Here is an 8,345-nt window from a genome sequence, read left to right as displayed (position 1 = left end):
GAAGACTCTGACAAAAAGTCCATACTTCAAGAATAGATTGTTTAAAAAAGTGATTCTCCAAGTTTCCATCAATCGCTAGGAAAATGATCCAAACTCAAGCATCTTCATGGCCTTGGTGGGGCTCTCTGGTTTGTTCTACAGGCTAATCCTCTACCAGACAACATAGAAAAAGAAGCAGCTGAAGCTATTGATTTCGGTCATGCTCTTTCAAGCAACTGTGTGCAAGTATGAGAGAATTCTCAAAGGGGAGAATAATGAATAGTAAAAGGTTGATTCTTCCAGAGTAGGAGTAACATTGAAGGAAAACAGTTGTTGTGGCTTAACCCTGGCCAGGAACTCAGCTCCCCGCAGCTGCAGAATTGGAAGGATAAAGGTGAGAAAACTCATGGGTTTGTATAAAGACAGTTTAATAGGCAAAGCAAAAGTTGCACACACAAGCAAATCAAAATAAGGAATTAATTCACTATTTCCCAGTGTCAGGCAGGTGTTCAGACATCTCCAGAACAGGGCTCCATCACAGGCAACAGGGAAAACAAATGCTGAATGTCCTCCCTTCCTCTTTCTTCTCCCAGCTTTTATTGCTGAGTATGACACCATGTAACATTTGGTCATCTGTCCCAGCTGTGTCTCCTTCCAGCTTCTGCACCCCCAGCCTACTCGCTGACAGGGCAGCGTGAGAAGCAGAAAAAGCCTCTGCGTTGCGTAAGCACTGCTCCGCAATAACGAAAACATCCCTGTATTTTCATTACACATAAACACTGTTTTCATCACAAATAAAAAATGTAGACCTATAAAAGCTACTATGAAGAAAAGTAAATCTATCCTGCTAAAACCATTAAAATAGTAAAGGACAATCATACCTGTTTATAACTGAGGCTTAACTGTTGCATTTCATGTTTCCTGAAGCTGACACTGGGGCACATAATTGTAAGTCACAGGTTAAAACCTTTCCTGTGAAAGAAAAAAGATGGTGAAAATCTATGCCTAAATGTAGCAACTGCAACTTGAAATTATAAGCTTTATCTCTTTGTTATAGGCAAAAAATGGAACCAAGAAATAGCAAAAAAATCTGTTTGGTTTTTTTTAGAATAATAGATATTAAACTGAATAAAAAAAGAATAAGAAGTCTGCTGGCAAGGCTGTTAACATCTGACTCCTATGGAGGAAGATGTTCTAGCCTGAGTAACTAAGACAATAACTAACAACATCTTTATGTTATTTTTAAATGTCTTCCATAAGAATCACAGAAGAGCAAGCTGTTCTTTCCACCCCCTAGATACTAGTAAGTACCTGCTGCTTAACTTTGCTTTAATTATTTTCCATCATTACATATTTATATGAGAAGGAAAAGATGTAACACCTAACTCAGGGCCAGGACTGAAGGTATAAAATGATGAAAACAAGGAATCCATGGTGCAAATTCAAGGGTGTCTCAAAGTCCAAGCAAGAGAAATTCTGTTTCCCTCCCACTATGATCAGAATTACCTGATCATGAATATAAATTGTGAAGTGTATATAAAAGTCTGCATAGATATAATGATATTTATTTGCAAATGATATCTGATTTGGTAGTAACAAGTGATTCAATTAAGTCCAGATGTTTCCCACATGCAATCTGGTAAAGTATAATTTTTTATGATTAAGCTATCTCGGCAACTTTGGCAGTGAGAACTATACTTCCTTGTCTTTGAGAAAACCATTAAAGGAATTGGTAGTCCCTGAATAGGTAAAAAAGAGTAGATCAAAATTAGGTTAAATATCGTACTTGGCAGATAGAAGATCTTCCTCAATTAGAGATTTCAAAAAAATAAATCTGTAGAACATAGAAATGTAACTTTACAGGAAAGTGTTGTCAAATGGCTAACCAAGTAATTATAAAAACATAAAGTTACTATATTCCTTTTTTGAATGTTAGCTATTTTTCCATTTAAATCCTTTGAGCAAGATAGTCAGTAAAAGAGGTAGTGTGTTATCTTTGCAGTATAAGACCACAGTCTGAAGTTGCTACCCACAATGTGCCTGTAGTAAAGAGACTCCATCAGCAACTGAGCCTGTGGGAATCTGTGGACAGAAGGGGAGCAGCCAGCACTGCAGGCTAAAATTGCTTCTAACAGGTTTGCCTGGGTTATCCACCACACCAAAATGTTACTCTGTACAGTCTCTCAATTACAAGACATGGTAACTTCCCAGAGGTTACACAAGTAGTGCAACTCATTCATGCCTCTTGCACTTGGTCTTGTACCCTGTTATCAACTCTCACTAACATCTGCTGTAGTGTGAAGTGTATGCGAATGGTTGTGTTACTGCATCTGGGCTACTGCATGTGTACAGTGCAAGCTTTCACCTTATCAGTGGGCAAGAACAGGGGGGTGGGCTGCAATGCTGGTTGCTGTCAGAGCTGTGTCCAGGGCATGTCCACAGCATGCTGTGCTAGGGTCATTCCCACTGGAGAGCTGTGCAGGGCTTTGACCTGTACCATGTGCTGTGGCTCTTCCCTTGAGTTTCATCACTTTGCACTGGCAGATCCTGAGGGCTGCATGCCTACTAGTATTGTCCTTAATGTCTGAATTATCATTTCTTCTGGGCTAGTATTAAGAGTTTAGACCCTTATGGAAGGGGGGAAATAGAGCTTAGAAGATAAGCTAGTAGCTAACAGTCGCTTAGGTAGCCAATAAGTACTTCCCAGCAATGCACCTGCACAGAGCTTAACAGCCAATTAGTGCTGCAACTTCTGTGCTGATCAAGCATGCTTCCTTCAGACAACACTATTAGCCTTGTAGGTGAGAAAAAGCAATAAGGAGATTGAGCAGGGCCAGATGAAACTAAGATGCTTTTCAAACACCTGAGTACTTGGCTTTCAGTTTACAAAGATCTCTTTAACAGCATGTGTTCAGGTCTGTTTTGTGTGTATATGACCCTCTTTTCTAAGACGTCTAAAGTAAGAATGATATGGTTGGAGGAACCTGAGTATGGCTGACACAGGCTAGAAAACATTGAACAAAAAATTTACCCCTAAAGCAAGAATGAATCTTCTGTATTTGGTACATTGAGTCCCCAGCAGTACAGAAACCCAAATATTAAGACCTCATAAGCCTGATGGGAAATCCCACATAAATCAAACTTTCTCATGCCACTACCAAACTTCCAGGATTAGCAGGTAGTACCTGAAGAACATGAACTGAAGCAGGACTCACTCCTGTCTGGGTCTGAAGAAATTTCCTTTTAGTGTTCAGACGAACTATAAGTAAACAACAACAACAAAAACAAAATGGAAACAAACCAGAAAGCCTTCACCTGCATAATGCCTATTTTGAATATAATAAAATCACTAAAACCGAGAATTTCTATAGACTGCTTTCTCAGGAGCTCCCTCCATCTTTCTGCACATAAAAGACAATCCTCAAACTGTCAGGATCAGGAAAAACTCCTAAAAACTGCATATAAAAATATTTCTCAAGTAAATTTTGTGAAGGAAGTGTCAAGAGTATTTCAAAGAAGACTGTTGATTATGAGAACAATTGCAACATTTCTGAATTGCATTTTTGTTCGGCAGCCCTGTGAGTACTACTGTGCCAGGTTTTTGTCTTGGAAAAACAAAACCATCCACTGGAGCCCAAAGATGAACATCAGTTTCCTGTGAAGGTTAAGTAGATGGAGTGGTGGACGTAGGCACAGCCCATTAGACTGCAAATGAGAAGTTCATGCTGATTTGCCCCATACTTTGCTTTGAGGGCCTCAGGTAACTAACACTTGAGTTCAGGGAAAACTTTATGGGGGAGACAGAACATTTTTAGGTGAAATGCCCAGGTATTAGTCAACAAATGGACTTCTCAATTCTCCTGTCTTTTGGGCTGTAGTCAGATGGACTCTGCCTTCTTTCACACATATTTAGGTTGAGCATTTCAGCTCCAAGAAATACTTGAAACAGTCAAACACATCCATCACCCTGTCTTCATAGCACCTCCTTGTGGGCTACACTAACTCTAGCAAGATTTCTTATTTTTACTACCTTAAAATAAAATCCCCAAAGTAAAACTCAAGGAGCTAGTCAGAACCTTGTTTCTTAAATGTTTATTGCCATTTAAGCTTAGCTATCCTCCCACCCCCCCCCCCAAAAAAAAAAAAATCCCTGTAGCTACCTTGCCATAACAAAGATGTGCAAAGTTACTGATGTCATTCTTCAAAACTTAGAAAAACCAAACATCCTGCCTGCTTTGTATTTCACTGTTTGTCTACGTGCAGCTAACTACTACAAGAGACATCCAGGCTTAGATAAAATGAATGTCTAAACTATTTCTAAGTGCAACCTTAACGCAGGGCACACACACAACTAGGAGACGACACATTTGCAGTTGTCTGACCGATTGTGAGATTTGACCCTGTCAGGCAGAAACCAACTGACTATGCTCTTCCATTGAAGATGCAGTCAGGATCTGTATTTTCCTGTGTGTGCATACAAAGACATTACCTGTTTACTATGTAAATAAGTAGGTCATCTAAGCTGTCTACACCTATTATTTTTGCTTTTTTGTGTACCACTTTAAATTCCTTTCTTGATTTTCTTATAGGAGATGTAACAGAAGAAATTACCCCTCTTTCCTGAGGGATACCTGTGTGGTTTCTGATTTACGTAGGCAACTGTTTTCCAACATGCGAGACCTGAACAAGATGTTGACCTTTGATGATAGGCTGCTGCAAAAAGCATCTGACTTGTAAGGTGTCATGGCAGTTTAATTCTTTAAGTTGAGGGGATTTTTTTGTTAGCAAAACCTGCTTTGTTGTCTGTGGTTCTATGGGCTTGCTGTCAAAGACATGGAGTCATACTCCTAAAAGGGAGTATTGGTAGGAATTTTTTCTCCTAATAATTTAAGTGCCTAAATTCCATTCTTCAAGTGACTTGGTCCAGAGTCAGGGAAGTATTTTGGAACCCAGAGTTATAAAGTAGCTCATTGGAACAATTATTGAAACAGCTCATAAATATTTCCAAATCTGGACCATGGGACCATTCTGGATAATGCACTTGCCAACACCTTTAAGTTCTCCTTAGTTTTCAAAATTCAGGAGTTCCTGAGTGAGGAAGGGGTTATTTGAATATAAAATTTATTTCAAATCACTGAAAAAAATGCAGACCTCTAGAAGCAGCAGAATATGGTTGTGATTTCAAATGAGGAGGGGAAGGAGGTTTGTTTTTTACAAAAGCAGGAAAACCTTCAAGCAAAATATAAAGGAATCTCTTTGAAACAGATAATCCAATCTCTATTCCTCAATTCTCTTCCTGTGGACTCTTTGGGGGAAAAATGACTGACGCAGCTAGGCAGGGAGAAATTGCTCCTAAGGGCTGGGTAATTAAGGAGGCAGGATGGCATCCAAAACCAGGCAGTATGCAACCATGGCATGTGTCATGGCTTCACCTGGGCTAGAGTTAATTTTCTTCATAATAGCTAGCACAGTGCTGCGTTTTGGATTTGGTGTGAGAATAATGCTGATAATACACTGATGTTTTAGTTGTTGCTGAGTAGTGCTTACTCTAAATCAAGGACTTTTCCGTTTCTCAACATCACTTACATTTTTTGAGGTTTATTCCCGTCTCTGTTTCTTGTGGTTTTTTTGGTCGTTTGTATTTTGGGTTTGGTTGGTTGTTGGTGTTTTTTGGGGTTTATTGGGTTGGGGTTTTTTGTTTTGTTCTGTTTTGGTTTGTTTGGGGTTTTTTTGTGACTTTAGCCTACAGTCACGTGGCACACAAACATGGACATGACTTCTTTTCTCCCCATAGGAGAAACAAAGTGTCTTCAGGATAGTGACACTTGAAAGTCAGAGCCTGTTCTGCTAGCAACTCTTTGAACTGCTTGTGAGTGCATTAATCATAGAATGGTTTGGGTTGGAAGTGACCTTAAAGATCATCCAGTTCCAACACCCCTGCCATGAGCAGGGACACCTTCTACTAAGTATGTTCCTCAAAGCCCTGTCCAACCTGATCTTCAACACTTGCAGGGATGGGGCAGCCATAACCCCTCTGGTCAAACTGTGCCAGTGCCTCAACGCCCTCAGAGTAAAGAACTTTTTCCCAATATCTAATCTAAATCTATACCCTTTCAGTTTAAAGCCATTCCTCTTTGGCTTTTAACTACAAGCTCTTGTAAAAAGTCGCTTTCCAGATTTCTTGTAGGCCCCCTTTATATATTGGAAAGCTGTAAGAAGGTTTCCCCAGAGCCTTCTCTTGTCCAGGCTGAACAATCCTGACCCTTCAGCCTGTGTTAATGGGAGAGGTGCTCCAGCCATCTCATTATCTTTGTTGCCCTCCTCTGGACATAGTTGAGCAGGTCCATATAGCTCTTGTGTTGGGGCCCCAGAGCTGAATGCAGTACTGCAGGTGGGCTCTCATGAGAGTGGAGTAGAGGGGGAGAATCACCTACCTTGACCTGCAGGACATGCTCTTTTTGATGCAGCCAAGCATAGAGTTGGCTTTCTGGGCTGCAAGCACACCCCCAAGTCCTTCTCCTCAGGGCTGTTCTCAATGTAGTCTCCACTCAGCCTGTATTTATGCTTGGGACTGGAAATATCTATCAGTTATGACTGGGAAAAGTGTTGTGCTACGTAGCAGAAGAGCCAGCAGAAACATATGCATGTATTTTTAGTCACCTTGTGATTAATTCCCAGGCAGGTCTTTGTTTACAGTGCTATATTTACATGGAGCAGCCATATGGAATAGGGATATTCATCCTGACAGCTGCTCTGCTTTCCTCAAAGCAATGGAGGGAGAGACTGTTTCAATATAACACCTGCCACATTTCTATCTTCCTCCAAACACCACCACAACTACAAAGGGGAGAGCTACATCAGTGCAACCGCTCTGCTTCTCACAACTCACGGGGGTTGGCTGGAGGCATGTGTTGCCATCTCCTTCTAGAAATGCTCCAGGCACAGACTTCAGCTCTCTTCTCTGGGGAGGCACAGTCTAGATCTCAGCCTATCACTCACCTCTCAGTACTATGAGGATGATGAACAGTGTGTAAACAATGCACGTTTGTTCCTCCATTCAGCTGAGAGAAGCTACTTGTTTTCAGGTGCCTTCATTGGCATGTCCATCCTCTCCACTACATTCATTTAGCAAACTGTCATTTCTTAGGGCAGAAGACAAAATAAAAAAAAAAGATAAAAAAAATTAAGTGTATGAGTGATAACCATAACATCTTCTGAAGTTGCTGGTCTGCATCGTACATATCCGAGTTTTTGAAAACAGACAATATTTTCTTCTCCCATAAGTCCAGTTAAGCTCTGATCTCTGAGCCCCCTTTGAACTCCTTCACAGGCTTGGCATGCAAGAAGGGTTTCTTTCCTTCTTTTTTCACCATAATGCAAGGTCAGAGACTCTTCAAGTCATCTCATTTCTAGAGAGCCAAACCTACTCAGGGCCAGACTTGTGGAAGCCCCCCATCAGTATTTTAGTCCTATACTGAAAGGTCCACCTTTTCAAGGTGCCTGTAGCTTCATCTTAAGGTGGTGGAGAACTAACCACCATACCGGTGACTTTTACAAGACTTTTGCTAAAATATTGTCATTCATACCTGTGCAGTGACTGCCTGCGTGGCTCACTATGAGAATCATGGTAATTGCTGAGGAACAAATAAACATAACATGTGCCATGTAGATAGAGAGTTTTCCCATTGCATTTTTCTGTACAGGATTGACGCGCTGTTAGTAAGAGAGGGTGAGAGCAGTTGGGCAGCTCTGGATTCTTCTCATTAAAACAAGATGAGAAGCAAAGCCTCACTATAACCTATCCCTTTGTCACAGGGCCAGCAAGTGGGTTGGACTGCTTTGTTCCTGCAGAGAAGCCCACAAAACAGCAAAATGAGAGAAGTGCATGCAATTGCCTAAAAGGTTGCAGGTAGTGCAGAAAGGTATCCGATTCCCTTCTGCTGTTGTCACCCTGACTTTACTTCATGCTGGGGATACAATGCAGAGACGTATCACCCACAATTACAGGCCATATTGTACATTTTTGAAAAAGCTTCTTCACAAAGGAATGTTCCCCCTATTTTGCCAAGATGAACATCACAAGCCAAATCTCCATTCTCATTCTAAAAAGCCTAACATCTGACCCTGATGAAAATGTAAAAGGTTTTCTTTTCCAAGTTACGCTGAACTGCATAATAGAGCAGTCATTGTTAAAAGTTGCCATAGAAATGGAGAAAGAAAGAAAAATGATTAAAAAGAAAGAGGACAGATGCCACCAGGGGCACAAGAGGTCACAAAACCCTGTCCCTTATCCTGCTGAGCAGGATGAAGTGACCTTAGCCCTCAGAAGATTCAGGCAGCTTACGAGAAATGCATTAAAAAAATCT

General features: G+C 40.9%; 1 long non-coding RNA gene across 1 annotated transcript in view; it reads right to left on the bottom strand.

Annotated features, from left to right (window-relative positions):
• Window positions 1-200: 200 nt before the first annotated feature.
• LOC136007302 (uncharacterized) overlaps window positions 201-8,345 on the bottom strand; it is a 29,819-nt gene continuing 21,674 nt past the window's right edge. The window contains exons 4-5 of the long non-coding RNA XR_010609604.1: window positions 861-951; window positions 201-351 (exon numbers count right to left, since the gene is read on the bottom strand). This is a non-coding gene — a long non-coding RNA (uncharacterized LOC136007302). The remainder of the gene's footprint in view (window positions 352-860; window positions 952-8,345) is intronic.

This window comes from Lathamus discolor, chromosome 1, assembly GCF_037157495.1.
Source record: "Lathamus discolor isolate bLatDis1 chromosome 1, bLatDis1.hap1, whole genome shotgun sequence".
NCBI lineage: Eukaryota > Metazoa > Chordata > Aves > Psittaciformes > Psittacidae > Lathamus > Lathamus discolor.
This window is presented reverse-complemented; position numbering and strand designations above follow the sequence as displayed.